This window comes from Taudactylus pleione, unplaced genomic scaffold (genome assembly GCF_031769625.1).
Source record: "Taudactylus pleione unplaced genomic scaffold, aTauple2 ptg000276l, whole genome shotgun sequence".
In the NCBI taxonomy this organism is placed as follows: Eukaryota; Metazoa; Chordata; class Amphibia; order Anura; family Myobatrachidae; genus Taudactylus; species Taudactylus pleione.
Genome location: NW_028284678.1, coordinates 12,330,897 through 12,355,280, shown reverse-complemented (window position 1 = coordinate 12,355,280; position 24,384 = coordinate 12,330,897). Strand labels below are relative to the sequence as shown.

At 46.0% G+C, this 24,384-nt stretch overlaps 1 protein-coding gene across 5 annotated transcripts in view; it reads right to left on the bottom strand.

The window, feature by feature from the left end:
* TIAM1 (TIAM Rac1 associated GEF 1) overlaps nucleotides 1-24,384 on the bottom strand; it is a 317,485-nt gene that overhangs the window by 168,162 nt on the left and 124,939 nt on the right. For all 5 annotated transcript variants that reach the window (XM_088481651.1, XM_088481650.1, XM_088481655.1 and 2 more), the window contains one exon: nucleotides 11,280-11,311. The gene's annotated coding sequence lies outside the window, so the exon portion shown is untranslated. The remainder of the gene's footprint in view (nucleotides 1-11,279; nucleotides 11,312-24,384) is intronic.

Sequence of the window (24,384 nt, the reverse complement as noted above, 5' to 3'; positions counted from 1 at the left end):
ATTTTCTTCCTTTTCTCTTACATAGCAAAGTTATAGTGACTAATTGTAAATATGAGTTTATCATTGCCGCATGCTGTTATATTTCTGTGAAAGTCCATCCCACATACACTGGGACGTGGCCTTATGAAGTCCTGCGTCACACAATTAATGTCAATAGCATTTTCTTCGTCCTCATCTATTGATAAATACCAAATAGATATTGATCAGAATCAGAGGCCATTTTGAGCACCCAGTATGCTCTGATTTGCAGGATTACAGGTCTAAAAAAACTTTAGGGGCCTATTTACTAAGCCGATTTTCATAGAACAGAAGTTGCTGCACAATTTTATGAATCACCGCTATGTAACAACAGCTTAATGCAGGAGCCTAACTACAGCAGAAAACCGCAGACCCCATTATTAACAATGAGGGCTGCAGTCTATCCCCTATGGACCAGTTGGCTTGCACCATATTCAGATGGAGTGAAGGGACAGTGGAGAATAAGGGGTGAGACCCAGACAGGCCGGGAGCTGTGGACTGCAGGAAAGATGGCTCAGCTGGTGTAATTGTAGGGGGAAGGTAGTTGAGAGACCCCTCTTAACGGGTCCAATATGCTAGCGCATATGTAACTTGTTTTCATTCTTTATTTCACTTTGTTCGGTCTCTAGCACACTTTCGTGTTCTAAATTTAAAAAATATTGTGCTCGCCGCTCACATAATCCAGAATTTTCGAAAGTTTGAATATTGAAATAAAAATTCTAGATATAACTAAAGTACTAGAACTCCAGAAATTCCAAAAAAAAAACACAATAATATTTAAGAGGATTTTATCCAAGAAAATAAGAGATATGGTAAGAACTTACCCTTGTTATCTCTCTTTCTACGAAGTCCATAGGGTTCCACAGAATACCTTGGGGTATAGGAAATGGCAGCAGATATACGGGCACCACAGAGTTAAGTTTTCAGCCTCCCTGGATGCACTGGGGTCCCTCTCCTATACCCCACCCCCGAGCCACAGGCATCTCAGTTACGTCACAAGCCATAGGCCGGAGGAGGAGAACAAAGAGAGAAGAAAGTCTGGAACACACAAGAAATCACATTCTCACCAGAAGGAGACGGAAAAAACGGTGACCAGCGCAAAGCCCATCTGCAATACAGGTGCGACAGGGCGGGAGTCCTGTGGAACCCTATGGACTTCGTAGTAATAGAGATAACAAGAGTAAGTTCTTATCTCTTATTTTCTACTGCAGTGTCCATAGGGTATCCACAGGATACCTTGGGGATGTCCCAAAGCAGTATTCTTTAAGGGTGGGGACGCTCCTGTGCTGAAAGGAGAATCCACCACCGGAAGGAAGCATCCTGAGAGGCGTAGGTATCAAATGCATAATACTGTACGAAAGTATGGACAGATGACCACGTGGCAGCCTTGCACAGCTGAACCGCTGAGGCGCCACGTCTAGCTGCCCACGAAGGACCCACAGACCTCATGGAACGAGCCCTAACAGAAGATGGAACAGGAAGGCCTTCATGAACATAAACTTCAGAAATAGCCAGGCGAATCCATTCTGCCAATGTTTGCTTAGTGGCAGGCCAACCCTTCTTTCGGAAGCCTTATAGGACAAACAAGGAGTCTGACTTCCTAAAAGAAGCAGTGCGGTCAACATAACGTTTTAAGGCCCGCACCACATCCAAGGTGGCCTCACCAGCCGAAAGGTCCGGTGAATTAAAGGCCAGCACAATAATTTCCTCGTTGATATGGAAACTATATACCACCTTCGGAAGAAAATCAGGGCGAGTGCGAAGCACAGCCCTGTTTCTATGAAAAATAAGAAAGGGAGGTCGACATGAAATAGCCCCCAATTCGGAGACCTTTCTGGCTGCGGCAATGGCCAGAAGGAATACAGTCTTAATAGTAAGCCACTTTAAATCCACTGAGCCCAGTGGTTCAAATGGCGGTCCCTGAAGAGCTTTCAGGACCACATCCAGATCCCAAGGCGCCACAGGTGGAACAAAGGGAGGCTGGACACGTAATACACCTTGCATAAAAGGTGCGGACATCAGGAATCGTTGCAATCCTACGATGAAACCAGACAGACAGGGCAGACACCTGTACCTTCAGAGAGGCAAGGCGAAGACCTTGACTCAAACCTGCTTGTAGGAAAGCCAGCACCCTGGATAACCGAAACACCCGAGGAGCATAACCTCTAGGGCGACACCATTGAAAGAAAGCACGCCATACTCGATGGTAGATGCTGGCAGATGAAGGTTTCCGAGCTCGTAGCATGGTGTTAACCACAGAGCTGGAAAAACCTCTGGACCTTAAGAGGGCAGTCTCTATAGCCACGCCGTCAAAGACAGCCGACCCAGGTCCGGATCATGACAAGGACCCCGAGATAACAGGTCCGGACGTTGAGACAACAGTATCGGAGTGTCTACCGAGAGACTCCGAAGATCTGAGTACCAGTGCCGTCTGGGCCACACTGGAGCCATCAGCAGGAGTGTGCCGCCTTCTTGCTTGAATTTGCGTAGTACCAGAGGAAGAAGGGAGAACAGCGGGAAGAGGTACGCATGCTGGGCGTCCACCAGATAAGCTTTTGCGTCTCTTGTTCTTGAACCGAACACCGGCAATTTGTTGTTGTGTCTGGAGGCCATGAGATCTATCTCTGGTAGGCCCCACCTGTTCACCAGTAGCTGAAACACCTCCTGGTGAAGAGACCACTCTCCTGCATGCACGTCTTGACGGCTGAGAGAGTCTGCTTCCCAGTTGAAGACTCCTGGTATGAACACTGCCGATATTGCAGTGAGATGCCTTTCCGCCCAGGCCAGAATGCGGAACACTTCCGTCAGAGCCGCCTGACTGCGTATCCCTCCTTGGCGGTTTATGTAAGCCACCGTGGTGGCGTTGTCTGAATGTACCTGCATGGGCCTTCTATGCAGGACCTGTCCTGCTTGCTGGAGAGCCTTGAACACTGCCCAAAGTACCAATATGTTTATTGGAAGAGCAGCTTCTGCTGGTGTCCACCTTCCCTGGAAGAAGTGTGGACCCGTTACTGCTCCCCAGCCTGGGAGACTGGCGTCCGTCGTCAGAAGGACCCAGTCCGCTATCCAAAAAGGGACGCCCCCTGTTCAGGTGAGAAGTCTGTAGCCACCAGGCCAGAGACAGGCGTACTTCCGGGGGAAGCACCATTGTCTGTTTCTTTATCTGCTGGGGCAACCCATTCCATCTGGAGAGGATCAACTTCTGCAGAGGTCTGGAGTGAAACTGGGCAAACTCCACCATGTTGAACATCGACACCATGGATCCCAGTAACATCATCGCCGAGTGAATAGACACCCGGCGACTCTGCAGGCAGATGCGAATCTTCTCCTGTAACGCAGAGATTTTTTTGATCAGTCACAAAGATCCTCTGATGTTGGGAGTCCAACAGAGCTCCTAGGTGGAGCATCCTCTGTGATGGTACCAGGGAGGACTTCTTCCAATTTATCAGCCACCCGTGATTCTGCAATACAGAGACTGTCAGTTGCAGATGGCGCTGAAGTATCTCTGGAGACTCCGCCAACAACAGGAGGTCATCCAGATATGGTAATAAGCGAACCCCCTGCATCCGCAGGTGAGCTGCCATAACTTTGGTAAAGACACGAGGTGCTGTGGCCAGACCAAAGGGCAGACGCTGAAATTGGAAGTGGTCGTTGACCACTGCAATCCTGAGGAAACGCTGGTGCTCTGAGACAATAGGGATATGCAGGTAAGCATCCTGAATATCTAGCGACACCATGAAATCCCCAGGCTCCATCGCTAAAATTATGGTACGCAGGGTTTCCATACTGAACCGATGAACACTCAAAAATTTGTTGAGATATTTGAGGTTGAGTATTGGCCGGTAGGACCCATTGGGTTTCTGTACCAGAAAAAGATTGGAGTAATACCCCAATCCTCTCTGAGACAAAGGAACCTGCACTATGACCCCATCCTGGAGCCTAGAGCGCCATACCTTCTTGAATTCCAAGGCCTTGTCCTGGTTGGACTGAAGACCCATGGTGAAAAACCGGCTGGGAGGCCTCCTGCAGAAGGAGAGGGCATACCCCTGAGAAACCACTTCTCTTACCCACGTGTCTGAAGTGGTCAGACACCAGCTTTGGGCGAACTTCAGAAGTTGGCTTCCCACTTTGGGGTCCCCCAAAGAGAGGCCCATCCCGTCAGGCCGAAGGTCTGCTTCTTTGGCTTTGTAGGTTTCTTAGCGGCAGTCCGCCTCGGAAAGGACTGCACCCTGGGCTTACTCTGGGTTCTGTAGGGCCGAAAGGACGAAGAGCCCGACCCTGATGGGACTGTAGCCAATGGCAGGCAGGCAGACTTAGCTGCCGCCAGCGTAGCCATAATTTTGTCCAGATCAGGGCCAAAAAGGACTTCTCCATTAAAGGGTAAACCCTCCAAGCCCTTCTTGGAATCAGCATCCGCAACCACAGGGTGCGACGAGCTGCCACAGCTGCCAAGGAGATCCTAGAAGCAAGAAGGCCTATATCCAAGGCCGCCTCATTAATGTAGGTGGCTGAGTCCCTGAGATTACCCACCAATTGCACCTGGTCAGGTGACGAGTCCGGGTCCAGAAACACTTCCAACGTACTGTATCAGCCCAATTCTCCATGACTCTAGCCACCCAGCACACGGCCATAGCCGGTCTGGAGGCACCTCCTGCAAGGGAATACATGGATTTGAGACATATTTCAACCTTGCAATCCGCAGTATCCTTTAAGGAGGACATGGAGGGCATAGGTAGTGTAGCACTCTTTACCAGACGTGTGACATGAGAATCCACTTGTGGCGGGGTCTCCCATTTGGAGAAATAATTTTCCGCAAAAGGATATGCCACTGCTAAATGCCTTTGGGGCTGGTAACGTTTACCTGGAGTTTTCCATGCCACCTCTAAGTTATCCACTAGCTGACCAGATAGGGGAAATACTGTAGCATCACCCTTGATATCCTTGAAAAGGGCATATTTTGATTTGGCCACGGGAAGTACGTCATCTTCAATAACCAAGGCCGTGAGGACCACACGTATAAGGCCCGGTATATAGACCTTAGACCTAGACTCTGTCTCTTTATTACGGAAAGTCTCCTGGTCAGAGAGGTCAAGCATCTCTCCATCATCAGATGACACATCATCCTGATCATACTGATCAGTCTGAGACTGCAATTATCGCTTGTGCGGCGCAATGATGGCTCCCCCTGTAAAACGTCCGACAGGTGTTGCACCGAAGTGGACAATGAACTAACCCACGCAGGCTCTTGAGTGACCTGAGGGGGCGAGAAGAGGAGACTCTGGGGTACTACTAACTGTCTGGGGAACCCCTGTATGGGGGGGGCAACACCATAGACTGCTGTGAAAACCCCATTTGGGGGAAACGCAGGGGGTGTCGCCAGCTGGCCCACTAGGGTTGTAAGTGCCTTCGCAAAACAAGCCCAGGGCGGCTCCTGCACAGGTGCAGTGACAGAAATTGGGCGTGCTTGCCTAAAACACGCCTTACGTAGCCCCTCAGAGTTGCCATCACCCTCTACCAGTGGTACAAGACATATAGTACACTTTGGCTGAAGAGGAAAATCGTGTTCACTGTCAGACATGAGTGAGTGAACCGGAGCTGTATGTGACACACCACACTGACAAATACTTGTAAAGTGAAGTAATAATACACTGCAAGACCGCACTGCAAGGGCTTTAGCAGAAAAGATAGGGATAGCTAAAATGGCTGACAGGTTAAAGTATAAAACAGCAGTACTAGCATTAAGTCACATACAATGCAGAATCCCTGCACTATCAGCACTTCATCAACTACACAGACATCAGCCTGGTAGGAAACAGCGCTGCATACTCTGACCTTGTAGCCGGGGGAGAGGTATGCAGGGGGACCCAGACCACGATGCCGCAGTTATCCACATCCAGCAGCTCTTGCCAAGTCTCTAGAAAATGGCCGCCGAGGAGCAGAAAGGAGGTTGGTCCGGGGGAGGAGATCTTGCAGATGCCAGCCCGTAGTGGAAAGGCCGTGTGCAGCGGGGAAGGCGCCTGCTCCTCTGGTATGCATTTAACCCCCAGGACACCGGACGTTTTCTGACATCGTCCGGTCCGCTGTCCCAGGGGGTAGTGGAAGCGCAGGTGTATAGGGCCTGGCTCCACGCTGCAGCCAGTCCCCAGGGAGCCCCCTGCCTGGGGACTCTGGATTGTGTAGTTCAGCGGGGACCTGCTGCGGGACCCCGCCACTTACCTTATATGCCCCTGTTAATCCGGCCACAGTCAGGGTAACCCGGGGTCACCGCTAGCTGTGACCCCAGTTACCCACCAGGATCCCCGGATCAGTACCGGCGTTCTAGTACCAGCGGGGTGTAGGAATGACAGCATGGACGTCAGTACTGACTGTCCATGCTGTACACTCAGTGTGCAGCCACGGCTGCTTAGAACAAACTTCATGGGCCTTACCAGACCCCCCTCTGTACAGGTGCCTCTGACTCCGAGCCGGGCACCGTCGAAAACTGAGATGCCTGAGGCTCGGGGGCGGGGTATAGGAGACGGACTCCAGTGCATCCTGCGAGGCTGAAAACTTAACTCTGTGGTGCCCGGATGTCTGCTGCCATCGCCTATACCCCAAGGTATCCTGTGGATACCCTATGGACCCTGCAGTAGAAAAGAGTGTTTCCACACATTAATACCTAAAGGAAACAAGTGGCCCTTAATTTGTATAGTCCATGTATTCTGTAATGACTTGGGTTATACATCACAAACAAACCGAGAAACGGTCACCCCACGCATAACATTACAGGAGGGTGTCCATAGTGAAGTGTTTTGTCCCTGTGAAATTGTATAAATGTGTCACATGTACAAAAACATTTCACACCATAAAAAAAAAGTACATCTTATTCTGAGAATAGCACAAAGGATGTAAACACTACATAACACACAATATAAAATACATTAGCTGATATTTTATACAATGCAAAAGCAATTCATAACACCAGAAAACAATTTAACAGAAGGATAAAAGCTGCAGGATGTTTGGATTATTTACAAGAACATTAGAAAGGAGTAGGCTGATCTACAGTGATTTGAATATGAATAAATGTATTCTATGCATCGTGCAGCGCATTTCGCATTACATTCTATAATAAATATCATTATGTTTACCATGTAAGGGCTTTAACTCTTACCATAATGGAAAAGAATAAACAAGATGTATACAGTGTATATGTAGCGTTGCCGCTAGGCTGTTTTAGCGGGGCGCGGTGCCCTGCTCTCCTTTTGGAGGGCAAAAAGCACCCTGCCCTCCAGAAGGAGGGCAAAAAGCGCCTTGCCCTCACAGCCTGCGGGTGCAGTCTTCACCCGCGGGACGCAGTGTCACTCGGGTGGAGAAATGTGCGGTGACCCGGTCACCGCCGGAGAATAGACGCCGGGCGCATATATATATATAGAGAGATATATATATATATATATATATATATATATATATATACACACACACACCGTGTTTCCCCGATAATAAGACCTACCCCGAAAATAAGCCCTGCCAGTAATTTTGTAACCCGGTCCAAATTAAGCCCTACCCCGAAAATAAGACCTACCTGAATCTCATTTTGAGCTGGGAATGCTGCAGAGACCATGACGTCACCCGCACGCTGAGGATCCTGTGCGGCCACGCCTGCTGGATCATGTTAGATCCAGTCAGCGTGCAAGTGAGAGCGACATCCCGGACGGCGGCGAGTCAGGTAAGTGCACTGCAATAAGGGTCACAAGGGGGCCTGCAAGGGGGGGGCCTGCATGAGCGGCACTTCTACAAGGGGGCCTGCAAGGGGGGGGCCTGCATAAGCGGCACTTCTACAAGGGGGCCTGCAAGGGGGTGGCCTGCATAAGCGGCACTTCTACAAGGGGGCCTGCAAGGGGGTGGCCTGCATAAGGGTCACTTCTACAAGGGGGCCTGCAAGGGGGGGGGGGGCTGCATAAGGGGCACTTCTACAAGGGGGCCTGCATAAGGGGCACTGCTGTCAATGTTAATTAATTGAAGAACTACCCCGAAAATAAGCCCTATGGTGTTTTTGAACAAAAAAAAAATATATATAAGACAGTGTCTTATTATCGGGGAAACATGGTGTGTATATGTATATATATATATATATATATATATATATATCTATATATATCTATCTGCCTGTATCTATACCTATCCATCTGTATCTATCTATAAACACAAACACTTTGTTATTTGCAAGGGACATCTTTCTAACTACTAACAAGAGGTCTCCTCTCCAGAAGCTGGGCCCAATGGAGCGGACTGTTTGCAGCATGACAGAATATAGTACAGGCAATGTAACAAATTCCTACAATAAACAGCCATGAAAACTAAAAGTAATGCAGTAACAACAAAGATCTTTATACTAAGTAAAAAACAATGACTGAAACAGAAAGCACCTGTGCCAGCCCTTAAGATGGGTACCCACTTACTCAACTCAGCGGCCGACCGGCCATCACACTGACAGTCTTGCCGATTAGGTATGCTGTACACAATCGGACACTTGATTTGTCTGTCCAGACATCACAAATGGACGGGCATTTAAATTTGCCCGCCCAGTTGTGATGTCAGTGTCGGCAGTTCCTGTGGCCGGTGGGTCGCCCGCACGCACAGCAAGACGTGCGGATAAATTTGCATGATATATATCGGCATCGGATGTGTTGCAGGGCCGACCTGATATGTCTGTGAACAACGTCGTTCACAGTCATATCGGGTGTACACAACCCCCGATGCACTTGTGATACTGTATACCAATCATCAACCTAATGAACAATATAATCGACAAGTGTGATCCCAGCGTTAGTCATGCAGCTAATCTGATATGAAGAATAATGAATTATGCAGAATAACTACAGAAAAACAACTTCAGGATCTTTTTAATCTTAAATTTTTTAGCCGATATGTTAAGGTCGCATTCACGCACATGCTGAGGGGCGGGGAGAAGAAAAGAAAAATCTATACTTTTGTAATTTTTTTACGAAGTGACTTATACAGCGCACACATATTCCGCAGCACTTTACAGAGAATATTTGGCCATTCACATCGGTCCCTGCCCCAGCGGAGCTTACAATCTAGCGTTCCCGTTAGGCTGTTTTGGCGGGGCGCGGCGCCCTGCCCTCCTTCTGGAGGGCAAAAAGCACCCTGCCCTCCAGGAGGAGGGCAAAAAGCGCCCTGCCCTCACAGCCTGCGGGAGCCGTTCTCACCCGCGGGACGCAGTGTCCCGCGGGTGGAGAAACATGCGGTGACCCTGTCACCGCCGGAGAATAGACGCCGGGCGCATGCGCCCGGCATCTAGTCTCCCTGTCTGCAGGGCTTGGGGGCTGCCCGGCGTGTCCGTAAGTGCCGGGCACGCCCCCAAGAGTGACGAAAAGGGGACGCGTCTTATAGACACGCCCCCTTTTCCGATGACCATGCCCCCTTCTCGGTCGCGCGCGCACGGGCATGCCCTCTCTAGCTCCGGCACCCTGCCTCCCGCCGGAGCTAGAGGGAACACTACAATCTATGAGCCTAATTCAGAGTTGCATGATGTTAGCATTGCTGCTGGGTCCACGGATGCAGCGGCAATGAAAACATGCTAATGACGCAGGAGGTGTCTGATGTAAACAGAAGCCTCCTGACACCATCGCAGATTCCTGTACTTCATTTTAAGCTTACTCAGAATGACCGGCGGAACTGCTCAACTCTGACCCTGGCCCGGCCATGCCTACAATACAGGGGCGACAGTTTTGTACAACAGAGCCGGTCGCTACCCCTGCTCCTCTCCCTAAACGCTGCACTGTGCCAATCATGCTGCGGATTGGGGGGGGGGGGGGGGGGGGAGTGCGAGCGATCTCGCAAATGGAGACCTGCGCTTGCACAGTAGAGTGACTGCGTATGCGTAGGTTTCCCACAATCGGTGCTGTACGCAAAACATCAGGTTTGCGTACAACACTGAATCATGCCCTATGTTCCCTATTATATGCACACTAGAGTTTAATTTTAATGGGTGTGGATTCAAAGATCTACAGTAATTAGACAGTCATCACCAACTGGTAGACAGGCAAAAGATTTGCAGTACCAAAAGGTCAACACACAAAAGGTCGACATGGATGAAGATTACCAGGTGTAAAAGGTCGACATGGTCAAAAGGTCTACTTTGGAATGGTCAACACAAAAATGTTAGACTTTTTTTTTTTTTTTTTTTTTTTAACCCTAACCTCTTGGTGCCTAACCCTCCAGTAAGTGCCTAATCCTGACTTTCCCTCCTAGTGCCTAACCCTAAAAAAAAAAAAAGTCGACCATTCCAATGTTGACTTTTTGTAGCTGTCAATCTTCATCCAGTGTCAACCTTTTGTGTGTCGACATTTTGCGCCTGTCGACCTATTGGTGTCTCCCTAGACACGGTCAACCTTTTTATTGTAGATCTATTGAACCCAATTTTAATTGTGAGCCAATAAACGTACCAGTATTTTTTGGGATTGTGGGATGAAACGACAATTTGCAGACTCCACACAGTTAGGGGTGTGGTGGGAATCGAACCCAAGACCTTAGCTGCTGTGAGGCAGTCATACTAACAATTACACCATCCGTGCTGTGGTTTACTGAGGGCAATGCAATTGTACCAATGCCATCAATAGTGTGTGTACAAGTGTAAGACAAAGCTTACTATATATCATGTTCTAGCATTTTAAAACCTGCCGACAAGTAAACAAACATTCATCATATTTTTAAGTTGCTTTTCAGCCATTAGCAGCGCAAAAGTGCACCAACAATGGATAGATGTGACTTACAGGTGTGTAACGAGTGATGTACAAGGAAGGTTATTAGATTAATATGATCTCACATGTATCATCAAATGAGCTTTATTCTCTGCTGTATAATAAGGTCCTGGTGAACACGTGTTTATTGATGGAACCCTTAACAACAGCCATTTGCTATATTTATATTAAAGAAAGGGATACCGAGGCCTTACTATACCCACACAGTATAGCATGTTGCCGCTCATTCACATGTGCTTGATCAGCAAACCTCTTCCTGGTTTATTGAGTTAACTATGTAGAAGTGAGCTGTTCAGTTGCTGTCCTGTTAGTGTTAGACACTGATAATCCATAAATCTCACCATTCCTTCCTCTGATACAGAGGACAGAGGCTAGTACACATCAGAATACTTCCGCCACCTCAGATCCGCAGAGAAACCTCTTGTACGTGGTATTTACAGAGTAAAGGGTCACAAAAAAATGCAAAAAGTACTCAATTTGTTACGGTGTACTCACACGTCCATTGATGCCAGAACAGGGTGCAGAATCTGCAAAACAAACAGGACCACAAAATCTTTTTAGTACAAATATCCTCTATAAAACTATATATATATATATATATATATATATATATATATATACACACACATCAAACAATGCAGTGTTCTAACACATCATAGAAAAAAACTCATTAAAACATTCTGTAAATGAACTCTAATGGATGAAAACCTGATTGCTCCTGGGAACTGGATAATGTGACTTTAATAAAGTGTTAACTGTACATTTATTGCAGCTACATTATCGTGTAGTATGAACCTGGCATCACCACACACAGACATATTGGGTATGAAGCCCCGATGGCTATATAGCTGCCGGGTGAAATGCCGACGCTGGAAGCCCAAAGCCGCAGAATCCCAACTGGCCCGGTAAGTAGGCGAACCCAAATCTCAACCCTCCCTTGGTGGTGCCTAACCCTAAAACTCCCAGGGTAGTGCCTAACCCTAACCCACCCTTCACCTAATCTAACCGTAACCCTCCCCGGAAGGTGCCTAACCCTAAGTGCCCCCGGAGGTGCCTAAAGCTAATTCACGTAAACCAGGAAGAACACACAAACTCCATGCAGACTGGCCATAACCAAGCGGTGAACTCGTAACTTCAGTGCTGAGGCAGTAATGCTAGCCACTACACCAATCATGCTGCGCCTGGTTAGTGATTACCATCCCACTCCATTATATGCAGCTAAAGCTCCCCCAACATCTTTAGGAGCCCGTTTTGGGATGGGATCTTAAATAGGTCAAACAGCCGCTGATGGAGGGGCACCAGTGGGAACTCGCAGCTAACTAAATCTGCTCCATGGTACATTTATTTCCCAAGTCAAAGTAAATTTATTCAGCTCTAGGATTAGGAGAAGAGATGTCCGCCAATATACTGACATCCAGATCCATTTACCTCAACTTGGGAACAAATTTGCAAGCTCCACACACTGGTCTGCCCGGCCACCACTATACAAGCCCTACATACAGTAGATGGATGGCTTTCATTTGCAAATAAAGTGGTATTTCTAAAGGGATTAAGAGGTTTATGTTAAGGGCCAAACCAAGAGAAAGAAAATCTCTAGCCCACAAACAAACACCAGCTTCTAACCCCAACACTAATCCCTTACTAAGAGGCAGCACTGCAGTGTACATGTATGCCAGAGGGCGAGGAGGCATCATCCTGGTACTTGTGGCACGGTAGAAAGCAGTCAAGATGTACATCCTAATTTTATACATCGAGAGCAATGGTGCCGTTAAGAAAACCAGAAAAATATAAATAAATATATGAATACATATTATTTATATATCACATACATATTACACAATGCTTTACTCATCAGTCCCTGCCCCAGTGGAGCTTACACCTTATATTCCCTATCACATGTACACAGATTTTAATATTTTTTTTTTGTCAGAAGCCAATTCACTCCAATGTATTTGTAGTGTAGAGGAAATCAGAGTGTCACGCCTGAAGGTTGGGATCGGGCAGGAACAGACATGGGAGGCTGAAGGGGAGATAGTGATACGGCAGTGGATGATGGGCCCGAAGGCAAGGACAGAAATAGAATGTCTTTATAAAACAGCAGGTTAGAATGAGAACTGGAGACGATACTGAATGAATGAGCAGAATCGGTTTGAGCCCGATGTTAATGATTTGAAGAACTTGATGGATTTGAATCCGAAGTTGACGATTTGATTAATGGAGCGGACACACGGTCATATTTTTGTTCAGATCTGAACGATAACGATTTAAAAAATCGTTCATATCTGAAGAAAAATTTGACATATCTGTCAGATGAACGATTTGAACGATGCGCGTTCCCGATTGGTCAGATAACGATATCTGACATCTGATGTGTTTGCAGTCAGACTTGGACGATTCTATTCATTTTAATGCAGTCAAAAATCATTCAAATCGTTCAAATCTTTGATAAAATCATTGAAATTGTTCAAATCTTTTGTAAAATTGTTCATCTGACAAATCTGACCGTGTGTATGCTCCATAACTTGATCGGTTGGAACAGATGTTGATGAATTGAGGAACTCACTTGATAAGAGTCCGATGTTGAAAGCATCAGCTGGAACCAAGGGTAGCTGTAAGGACAAGTCTCAGTGGTAAAAACCAGACTGGTGTGCAAGATGGTATAGGAGCCTTGTTTACCAGATATAGGAACTGGATATAACGGACTGGGACCGTTCAGATACAGAGTACCTGGGAGCTGTAACTTCAGCAAGAAGCGCCATTGTACTGGCAATGAGGGCCAGTCAGAGAATGTAATGTTGGCTCCCCAGGGATTGGATGCTGCGATCAGTTGGTCCGCGAGCAGCGCTGAGTGGAGGAAGAGCGTCAGGTGACAGAGTCCAACATGGCTGTGCCCATACTGTTGTTCTGGAGAAAAACGCTGTGAGCAAGTGACTGTAGAGAGCCATCTCCATGCTCAGTGACAGGACACTGAGCAGACGTGGCAGGAGTAGACCTCAGCACCAGCTGGGAGTGATGTGCAGTATAAGTGGACCTCAGCGCTAGCCTGGACAGGGACAGGAGAGGTAAGAAAGTGGTTTTAATAGTTTGGGGCGTGACACAGAGTACCCAGAGGAAACCAATCCAAACACGGGGGAACATACAAATGCTACACAGTACATATATGTACACGTACACACTGCTGTGTAGTACAGATAAAAAAATTATAATACATCACTGTTAAGGTGCGCACACACTGGGCGATATTACTGAGTGACTGCACGATTACGACATCGTAATCGTGCAATCGCTCAGTAATCGTGCACAAATCGTGCACCAAAATGTAGGAAACGACCAGCGATGCGCGCCTGCTGGTCGTTTCCGACATTGTCCATCGCCTGAACATGCAGCACAATCTGCCGATAACGACAGATTGGCCACGTTCAGGAATGATGGCGTGTGCCTGCACGGAACGACTGATCGTTCAGTGTAGGCACTACAGGGCATCAGGAACAACGGTACAATTACAATGTCGTAATCGTACTGTCTTTCCTGATCGCACAGTGTGTACGCACCTTTACTGTGTGTTAATGACAGTTTCTTTTTATTTATATATATTTAATATATATACTGAAGGATATGTGCATTAGTTACTCATTCAGTAGTTTTAATAAAGATGTCTAGTATTACACTATAGCCAGATCGTCCCTCATTATAAATCACTTTCTGATTTGCCACAGTCAGCGCAACTTCTCGTTTGCGGTAATGTTTAAATTGCACAATTCTGTAAACATCCGATTGTTGGCTATAGGTAATAATAGCTTTTATCACACCCTTACTTTTACACCATAAAAATAAAAACACTGCAAAAAGAAAACTACAGTAAGTAAATATTCCACTGTGATATTTAAGACTAACTTCAGCCAAAACCTTTTTAGACAACATCCCTGCGCATTCCAACTAGGCAGCACTATAGTGTCAAGGGCCAAAGGCCCCTGCAGAGCAGAACAAATAGCAACTATAATGGTTTCACGTAGAGGTACCGTCATCCCGTAATACTTGAAACTTACACCGCGCTGTGTTGAGTCCTAGCACAGGTGCTGAACTGATCCCCAGGCTCCGCAGTCAGCGCCTATTTAGAAACCAACAAGTCAAAAAAATAATCTTTTTGTTCCAGCATTTGAAGCAGAGACAAGACATTAGCAGTAATGAGTTCTGCAATAGTATAGCTGCCCCCTGGCATGGGACCGCCACTAAATTTTGGGTGGCTTCAAGTTTTTAAAGACTTTGTGAAAACGCTGTCTTCGGGAAACAAGGAGGGAGGCTGAGAAACTACTGTATGAGGCAACCTGCATCTATAGGAAGCTATAGGCACTGTGTCTATAGGAAGAGTCTCTTCTGTCCCTCACCCAGAGCAGTATCTCTTCCCTGTGTGACCGTGAGGTCAGCCAAGGACTATCCCGTAGGCACCAGTTTCTCTTAGGTCCCCCAACCCTCTACTATGTAATTTATTACAGTATGTGACGTTCCACAATTGCACAGCTCTATTGTATATGTGATGCAGGTCATGTTTTAACAGCCGATGTCTTATCTCTACATTTAGTTTTAGAAAATAAAAGCACAGACAGACGGATTATATCCTAGACCTGACAGTCAGCCAATCAGAAAAATGATGACATAGCAGGCGACGAGGTTTTGTATATCCCGCCCCTATCTCCCTCCATAATAAATCATATCTTTTGTTGACTCTAACACTCACAGGAGGGGTTTTACTTTTTTTCTGACCCTGACAAAATGAAAAATTGTTCCACAGCTGTTGCGATCTAGGCTACAAGACTTCAACATTAAAAATGAATGGTGCTGGGAAACAGGAGAGAGCCTTTTAACAGGTCTTAGCACGTTCCATTCACAAGGTAATGAGAAGTTCCCAGGGGTAGGAGGAAGCTGCCGGGATGGGACCTACAGTACATACCTAATACAGGTCACATGTACCACAGGGTTACACACACTCCTGAACAGAAATCTCCATGTATCTAATGCCCACATGACCTCTCCAGTTAGTCTTAGCTCTCCTGCCTGTTACTGGGAGTTTTGAAAGCAATATATAACATTACAAATCAACAATTGTGGACAAATTGATCTATAAAACATGTATTTTTGGTCTAAAATTAATAGTTATATTAAAGAGGAGATGACAAAGTTCTGTGCTAATAAGTAAACATTTTCTTTTGGAGTGTAGAACATCTTGTTTCCGCTGGCGGCCTTTTAGCGGTTATGGCATAGTAGCCAATACTCATTTTCAGGAAGTGATTGTACACAATTAGGCTGGGTGTACACGTACAGATTTTCTGTCCAACCATCCAACTAGTTGATTGGTTGGAATGAATATCTGGTAAGGGATGAAAGCAAATGACAATCAGCAATTTGCTCCCAAACGCCGGAAAATGGACAAAAACTGTTGTTTGTTAAATGTTTGATCTAAACAATTTGTTCAAACTTGTCTGACGGCCATTTTCATCTGTCTTCTGGCATTTAGGAGCAAATTGCTGATCATCAGTTACTCCCATACGTTACCAGATTTTCATTCCAACCAATCAACTAGTTTGATGGTTGGGCAGAAAATCTTTACGTGTGTACCCAGCATTACTTTATATGAGTTCTCAACTAATGAAAGTCACATTTTATTTATAGAGAATATGTTGTATCTAACAGGTCATAAACACTCTCAGGAAAGTTGCAGTAAGGCCCATTTATACCTAGTTACGTCACTAATGATAATCTATGTACCAATGAGGAATGCTGGCTGTGTAGACAGCGCATGTGCGCTACCAGGAACGCAAAGCGCTATGTACAGATGTGCCCACATACATCTATCCTTCACTTGTCGTTTTCTCTTCAAATGCATCTTATTCGCACATTGATGTGAATAGAACGCACGAGCCGCTTCTGCCGATTAAAATGATATGCGGCCTGTCTTTATCCTGTGTGAGACTGCTAATGCTATGTTATACACCTTTTCCACCAAAATTCCGGGTCTGACCCGGAGTTGGAACAGAGTTCCTATCCGGATCAGACCTGGAATTTAGCCGGTGACGACTCGGGATATTCCTGAGTTGGCGCCGCTCACACCGGAGTCGGGTCTGCATAGACCCGGCTTTCCTGGCGTGAAAGTGGACGCTTGGAGATGAAGTCATCTCCAAGCGCCACTGAATCTGGACCAATCGGCCGGCTTGCAGCGCACTCCAGGTCATCGTGACCCGGAGTGCACTGTTCTCACGCCCGTGTTAAACCCTGCTATTTACCTGGGTTGGATTGCAATGTCACTCGACCCGGCGATCCAACCCTCTCCCCTTTTACACCAGGGAGCTGCCGGGTTAACCCTGCAATAACCCGGGTTTTAGCTCCGGTGTAAAAGGGGTATTACAGTGTCAGTGGCTGTGACACTAACGTAGCGCTGTAAGTCTCACGGAAAGACGCTCTGCACTACAGAGTCACGCCACGGCATTGTGCGACTAGAAGGGCTGTTTAGCGTGCAAGGAGGCTAGATGTATGAGGACACATCTGTACTAACCTGCTTGGAGACCCGAAAATAAAACGTTGATGGTGGATCTGTAAACTGTAAATACTGTATAAATAAGTGGAACATCAAGCAGGACTCAGTAGGCACAGCTAGAATATATATGGTAGATATATTCATTATGAGCTGCAACTATGTGAGCTTTTTTCTTCAACTGTGGCAGGCTAGCAGAAGAAATTTGGTAATTACCATTTCTAGTTGGTACTTGTTGCTATTAATGTATAATGCTGAAGATTTTCCACACATTATAACTACCATGGCAACCACAGTCACACAGCACGTGATGTAATTAGTACATAGGCTTTGGAATGCCCCTCCAAGCTCTGTTTTCACTGTAAAAAGCCTCCCCCCCTTCCTCTCCCCTCTCTGTCACCAACTGACATGCTGAGAGCCTAGGTCTGGTTTATTTTCATGACAGAGAGATTTTGAAAAGGAAATAAATGATTTATTGGAGCTGGTAAAACACCTGGAGAGACTGCAGGGGAATGTAAAACTCATCGGTGTATACCCAAATACCATTAATGAGCCTCCTACAAGTATGACAACAAGCTATTTTAAGAGAATATTTTCTAGCCTACAGATAACAGGGGGGGGATGCTCATTTCATAAGTCCTCAAACCCTTTACAGAAGTGAAATGAACACAAATTACATCTCACTCCTCCGGCGATCCCTGCAGCAATGTTCCCACTCCATGTGCAGCCTGAGAGCATTTAGCATCTCGGAATCTCCTCTGTATTACCTCCGCTTCCCCCAGCTCATCGGCCAGAGACGCGTTTAATTACAACCCCCTGAAATATTTTATACAAAATATCTTCTACCAATATCTTCTATACGAGAAATATCCAAGGTCGCTATGCTAATGAAAGTGTGCTTTGGGGGCAGTACATCAATAATTCAGGTTCCTGGAAAACAAATACCGAGTGATGGGTGAACTCTCCGAGAGACACAGAAAGCTCTTCATCCAATGCCGTCTAGGATCCAGACATGCAGGGATTTATGGGAATTGTACGAGACCAGGGTGAGACAAATGAACTATAATCGTATAATGCATTGTGCGTGCCACACATGGATGTTGTCAGGTTCCCAGACATGATCATGGATTACCCCTAGCTTGCAATCACACATTTTCCATCACATGGTCTCCTACAAAATGCCATCCCTCCCCCCTACTTTTTATTTTTTTATATTCTTGACAAGCTTTTACCAATAGACACCCACCACCCACACCAGTCTGCAATTACCAATAGACAGGCCACCCACCCGCCTGCTACCAACTGACATGCCTGTGTTAAAGATCCACCCACCACCCACTTTGGTGTGGTCATAATCCAAACAGTATGCATCTAGAGGAACGGGAGTGATTATACAGAGAGCTGGGATATTCTAACGGATATACCACCTGTTAACACTTTCTGCAGTGCTCTTCACAGTGACTAACAGGAACCTGCAGATGACGGTGTCTGAGTATAAGGTGGTTTAGAGATCTTTGTTGCATATATTGCAAAGATATGTTTAAGCACCGGGTCGCACCAAGGCGTCTGTACCGGTGTCCCTAACGCTACATGATAATAGCACCCACTTATTGCATATTGTTATTCCACATGATAACAGCATATAATATATCTAAGTTGAGAGCTATCTCACTTGGAGGTTCCCCTAGAATCCTCCAGATAGCATTACAGGAACCAGCACAGCCTCCCAATGCTGGTCCCATCAACTTAAGGGTCTTTCATGGGTGCTTGAAAAAATAGGGGGTTTACATCCCTCCCTTTTCAGGCACCTGTGAAAGACCATTAAGTTGATCCAAGCAGCCACTATTTTCTATTACTGTGCTGAGAGGTATGCATGGGACCAGCATTGGGAGGGTGTGCTGGTTCCTGTAGTGCTATTTGGAGGACTCCCGGGTACCTTCAGGTGAATTAATTCTCAACGTAGATATATTAATGTATGTGCCATTATCATGTGACAAAACAGTATGCAATTATATGACCCAAAATGGGTGCTATTATAATGTAGCATAAGGGACACAGATACAGAAAGGCCTTGATGCGACCCGGTGCTTAAATATATCTTTGCAAATATATGCACCAAAGCTCTCTGGATTTCTATTCTCATACAGTATTCACATCTTATTGCTGGTCTTTTGCAGTGTGCTGGGGGAACACTTTTCTCTTGTCTAGAGTAAACCTCTCCTTTGTCAAGCACCTGTGAAAGGCTATTAAGTTTTTTCTGAGCAGCCAATATCTTATATTACTATATGGTGGTTTAACTATAAATAAGCAATTATTTCATTTTATTTTAACAGATCTCGTGATATCAGAAGCCATATATGCCAAATACGTATATTAATACTACAACACATCATCTTCGAACTTTTAAAATGAAGTCACAGAGTAAGGACAAAATGCCACTTTATCAAACCATTTTACCATTTGAGCGTTACAAGCATTTAGCCAGTATACATACTGCATCCAACACCTATATTTAACCTAACATCAAGCGCAGTTAAACCACTTTGCTTGTCTGGTCTTTCACATAACCAAAAGGAATCTATTAAATCTATGAAGAGGGACGGTAAATCTGTCAGGACTTTTAACTTACATCAGTTATCCCTTTGCGCAAAGCTGAGTAATTACAAGGTTTAAAAACATTAAAATGCTCCATAGACAGCGAAAATTACAGCTGACCGGGGAGATGATTTGCTAATAATATTCCACAAAGAGAGAGAACAGGAGAGAGCCCTAAGTGAGCCAGCACCTGGCGTCAGTGTGCATAATAACAGTAAATCTACAAGACCAAGTGCAGGTGTTCAGGAAACCATTAAGTCTAGCACAGGGTCTGCAGCCCATAAAGAAAGGGGCTCCGTCCACACATAGGGTTCTGCTAACACAGTTCAAGTATAACAACATACAGGTACAGACAGAATCCATCATAGAGAATGCGGATACCCAGATAGTAACATAGAGGTACAGAATCTTTAATACAGAAAACATCTACCCAGATAGTAATATACATTGGTTATCCGTCTCAAAACAAGTATGCAGACAGAAATGTTTACAAGCGTCTCTGCATGCAGTCACTAGGTACTATATGAAAATAAGACACTATAGAAAGCAAACCGTTCTTTTGGTTACTGACAGAGTGTGGGGCGCTGATCCAGAACATCCAACAATCTAGTTCTCCGCTCATTTTCCAGACTCTCCAAAGAACGATGCGACAGGTCGTCAGTGAGTGGATCATATGTTACCGGCCGAAGTTCACGGCGCCTATGGCTAAAGAGGTGTTGAGGGGGTTGAAGGTGACCTAATGAAGCACCCTGCACGGTATGCCGACGGTCGAAATGACGGCCGCCGGCTTCCCGACTGTCTAATCCCGACAGGGCACTAATTATCCCTACGCCGGCAGCCCGACATACCGAATGAAGGTAAGCCGGACAGCCGCATGGAGGGAGGGTTGGGTTTAGGGCTCCGTGGGAGGGGGGGGAGGGGGGGACACTGAGGGTTAGGCACCCCCCCCGCCGGGAGTCATAGGTTTAGGATGCGGGGAAGAGGGGGGGGTTAGGTTTAGGCACTTACAGGGGGGGTTTAGGGTGAGGCACTAGGGGGGGTTAGTAATAGTTAAAAAGTTAAAATACTTACGATCAGGATTTTGGACGCTGCCGGTGTTCCGTTGCCGGTATTTGAACCATTGGACATAGGTCCAGCGGTCTTTCATACCGATCCCCTCTGCACTATTTGTGGACCAAACACAGAGGGCGCAGACGCAAAGCACCACTGGCTTCAAACATTAACACCCTTAACAGTGGAAACTGTGTCCTGCTCCGACATCACAGTAGGTACAGCAGCGATACTCAGAGCTGGAACAGCACTCAGAGTCCATAATTAGGCCACCCCAAAAGTAGAAGTCTATTCTACTTTTGGGGTCTCTTAATGCAGCCATCACGCTCCAAATTACAAGGAAGAAGAAACCCTACATCCAAGAAGCCCTCTCACAAGCAGTATGTACACTATAGTAGATCCCATACCAATATACTTTTTAATAATTATAACAAGCAGCATGGTAGTTATATTAAAGAACAAAAAACAAAACATATTCGGCTGAGCCAATATTCATGAGGCTGCAGCCTATGTGCCTCGTGCCTCAGTGTTGTCGCTAGCCTATTGTGAATTGATAGGTTAAACATCCACACTGTGTGGTTGATGGGAACATTTCAAAACCAGAAACAAAACAACCTTGTATAAAAATAGGGACTATGCAAAAATAGCACCATCAAAAACACTTCAATGACCAACATAAGGGCAGCAACATTTACAGACAAAAAGCCCACTCAGGCAAATCTCGAGACCCTGAACGTCATTGGAAAGATCTGTAAACAGCAGAAATCCAGGTCACAGCTGCTGTAGTGCCAGCGAATGTTCCTGGACGCGACTGACAAAGGCACCCCCATACAACTGCCACATAGTAAGCCATGCAGTGTACTCCTGTATAACACCATGGAAACTCGCTCCTGGGCACAGTGTACAACACCACATGCAAACAAGGAACTGGCCACCGGGGGGCATTAGCAATAAGCTACATGATAATAGCACCCACTTATTGCATATTGTTATTCCACATGATAACAGCATATAATATATCTAAGTTGAGAGCTAACTCACTTGGAGGTTCCCCTAGAATCCTCCAGATAGCACTACAGGAACCAGCACAGCCTCCCAGTGCTGGTCCCATCAACTTAAGGGTCTTTCACGGGTGCATGAAAAAGTAGGGGTTTACATCCCTCCCTTTTCAGGCACCTGTGAAAGACCATTAAGTTGATCCGAGCAGCCACTATTTTTTATTACTGTTCTGAGAGGTATGCATGGGACCAGCATTGGGAGGGTGTGCTGGTTCCTGTTGTGCTATTTGGAGGATTCTGGGGTACCTTCAGGTGAATTAATTCTCAACGTAGATATATTGATGTATGTGCTATTATCATGTGGCATAACAGTATGCAATTATATGATCCAAAATGGGTGCTATTATAATGTAGCATAATGGACACAGATACAGAAAGGCCTTGATGTGACCCGGTGCTTAAATATATCTTTGCAAATATATGCAACAAAGCTCTCTGGATTTCTGTTCTCATGCAGTATTCACATCTTATTGCTAGGCTGTGATTTCTTATATATGGGGATTTTTTCCTCCTTTTATGTGCTAAAAGAAATATTTTAAATGCTATTTTACACTGATTAGTGTTTATCTCGGCATACTTCATGATTAAAAATATAATTCTTTCCTATTGATTGAATTGCTTCACAAGCTCTGCTGATTTTCATGTGACCTATATTGCATTTCACGTTTGGTCAGATATAGCACCATTAAATCAGATTAAAATTAAATAGCACATAAGATGTGATCCTTCGATCTGACCAGTTTTCATCCAACAAAACATGATCCAAGGTGCATACACACACTTGCGATATAGCAAGAACAGGTCGAAAATCGAAGGAACGGCCCAACGATTGTATAGGTGAGTACCCAGCAAGTCCTATGGTGTAAATCTCCAACCAGATGCTTAGATGTAACAGGCATATCATAGTGGGCAAAAGTCCTGGTAACCAGCTGCTTCACAACGACAAAGAGATTCAGAAGGTCACCACAGCACCTATATAGCTCACACAATTGACCTCTTTTCCAACCCCTCCAACCAGAGGGAAAGTTACTCATCCTACCTCCAATGTGGACAAGTGAGAGCAGTCACATGACCTTGGGAAAGTGCAGAATATCAAGTTTATCTTTAGTAAGGAGCCATTCTCCTCAGGGGGAGTCACATTCTATTATCAATATACCCAAGCTTCAAGAAGGCAGAACTTCTTATTTTTGTACCACTGGCTGCATTCCTTGATTATTGCGCATATTTAAATACTAAACGGGTCTATTCATGAAGCAGAGAAGAGCCTTGTGTTGCCTAAATCAGGGCTCTTCTCTGTTTCATGCTATTCATGGAGCAAGTAAGTTACCATGGAGAAGTGTATTACTTCCCCAGCAGCACCCCCGCTCCATGCCTGCATCGCATCACCATACTGTTGTATGGAGAGTGCAATTCATAAAGGAACGGAAAGATCAGCTTTCCATTTCTCTCCTGTGGTACAGAGGATAGTGTAATCTGTACCGCAAGGCGAACAGAGCAGGGAAGCGGTATAATTTCCTGCTCTCTGCCCAGCAACTGGCGCTGGCTCAGCCTCCTTTTCCCAGTGTCCATTGCAGCAGGTCTGACGTGACCTGCTGCTCTCGGACGCCGGCACATGTGCAGTGACAAGCAGGCATATCGGGGTCCCGATAGGGTTAGGTCTAGACTATACAGCGCTGATGGACCTGTGATGTCACACCCACGTGACCCGGCCTGAAAGGGGAAGGGGCGGGGATGCTAACGGGTGACCAAAAAGATACGCTCGCCATGCTTCGGGCAACTTGGCTCGCCACAATTATTTATTCCCCCTCTATGCCCTAGTGGATGGTAACAGAAGAGCGGTCCAGCCTCCTGCAGCGGTCACGTGGTGGATACGTCACAGAGGTCCACATAGGAAATAGCAGCAACCGTCCCGATAGGTCTGTCTTCTCACTGCATACAGGGATCGCCGAGGGGCCGGGCAGCGCAGGAAGACGTCGGAGAGGTAAGTGTACATGAATGGCTACTAAACATCACTATAGATCGCATCGATGTGATGCGATATATAGATAAATCTTTTAGTAGACGCTTCATGTTGTACCTGAATAGACCCCTAAACTACAAGTAAACGCCAGACTTCCTGCCAGTGACCCATTTGAAGGATACTGTAATGAGGTCACACGACTCTATACAAAATTTCTGTCAGGCTACTCCTAAGTAGCTCAATAACACAATGTTCTCGGCTCAACTTGAAAGGAGTCCTTATTAAGAACCATGGACAGTGTGCGTTTGGGGTACATAGCCTGCTTAATCAGGAACCAAGGATCACAGACAATATAGTGCATGATGATCTTGTCTTTATGTTCAGAATAGTAACCGTGATGGATGAGCAGTT